Source organism: Enhydra lutris, unplaced genomic scaffold (assembly GCF_002288905.1).
Source record: "Enhydra lutris kenyoni isolate GAN:26980312 unplaced genomic scaffold, ASM228890v2 scaffoldscaffold3, whole genome shotgun sequence".
NCBI lineage: Eukaryota > Metazoa > Chordata > Mammalia > Carnivora > Mustelidae > Enhydra > Enhydra lutris.
The window spans coordinates 26,576,586-26,578,026 of NW_019154087.1; the positions used below are offsets into that span (position 1 = coordinate 26,576,586).

General features: G+C 38.4%; 1 pseudogene; it reads right to left on the bottom strand.

Moving 5' to 3' along the window:
• Positions 1-350: 350 nt before the first annotated feature.
• LOC111156247 lies at positions 351-889 on the bottom strand (annotated as a pseudogene).
• Positions 890-1,441: the final 552 nt, after the last annotated feature.

The following is a 1,441-nucleotide window of genomic DNA, read 5'->3' on the forward strand; positions in this document are numbered from 1 at the left end:
GTAGAAGTTATTTGCAAGCAGTCTTATGCTTTCTAGCAGTAGTCTGCAATCAGCCCCTAGCTTCTCTAGGACACTGCACAGGATCAATTTAAATTATGTATTAGGCTAAGAGGCATTCTCTCAAATGAGTTCAAATGCATTTTATCTTTAGATAACCTACATGATATGTAAATATATATATATATATATATATATATATATATATATATATATATAACACAATGCCTCTGCTCCAAATAAATCAAGGTCAAAATAAATGAAGAGCTCAAGATAACTTCAGGTCCATTTGTCTAAGTCCTTGTGTTGTATAGATGAAAAGCAGCAGCCAGTTATGACAACAGGTGACACATTCAAAGCAATAGCCAAATTCGTAAACATTTTTCCATTTCTAAACCATCCTTAGAGAGAATCATACATGGGGTCACACCATTTGCACAAGAGTCCAGAAGAACAACCATGCCATCTGGATTTATGTCTTCCCCAGTAAAGAACTGGTAATTTTTGAAGGTAGCTAGAATGTGCTTGATTTGTTCCTCCACTCCTGTCATAAAAGATTTTACTCTTTCTGGCCTCTGTTCTTTAAGTTTGCCTTTGATTGATTTCATGTAATCTTTGATGTACTTCTTGTAGGCGCCTTTTGTGAAATTGGTTTCCTGCAAGTGATGGTTCATGACAATAGCAAAATTAGTGATTACTGTGCTTCCAGTACCTTTGCCCTCAGGGACTTCAGTGGAAGTATTTCCATCATCAGTAAATCATCAGTGTTATCCTCTGTCCTACTGATCATCTTCCCCTCTACCTCCAGGCACAACCCATCTCTGATTTCCCAAATCTTGTAGATGTCGGAGAACATCTCATCAAGGCTGAAGAAGTCCTAGTAGCTGATCATGAGGGCAGCAGGAGAAAGCCCACTAAGGAGCTAATTTAGCCAGAGCCTAGAGCTCTGAGCTAGTGGTACAGCCTGAGCAGCGCTGGCAGGGAGGAAGAAGTGAACAGAAAAACCACACTCCCAAATTTTAAATGTAAGAGTATAGGATCCTTCTCTAAGAATCACCTTCTGGTATGTTACCATTTCTTCTGTCCGTCCTCCTTCCCTCGGGAGTCCAAGACTAAGACTTTGGAGTTCTTAGAGTAATAGAGAGGAATTAGGAAACCAGCAGAGTGGACTTGGATAAGGGCAAGATTTAGATTCCGGGGCTACAAATGAGCAGATTACTTATCAAATTCTCTTAGGAAGAAGAAGTTTAAGGAACTTCTTAAGGAAGTTTCTTTCTTAGCCATTATCTTCTAAACCTTCCCATGTTTCAAAGCATAATCTTCTGACAAGTCTATTTTTTGGCACTTCATTTCATCCTTACAAAGAAATTTTTGTTAATTGAAGCAGAGTTGACACATAATATTACATTAATTTCAGGTGTGCAACTTAGTGATTCCACAACTC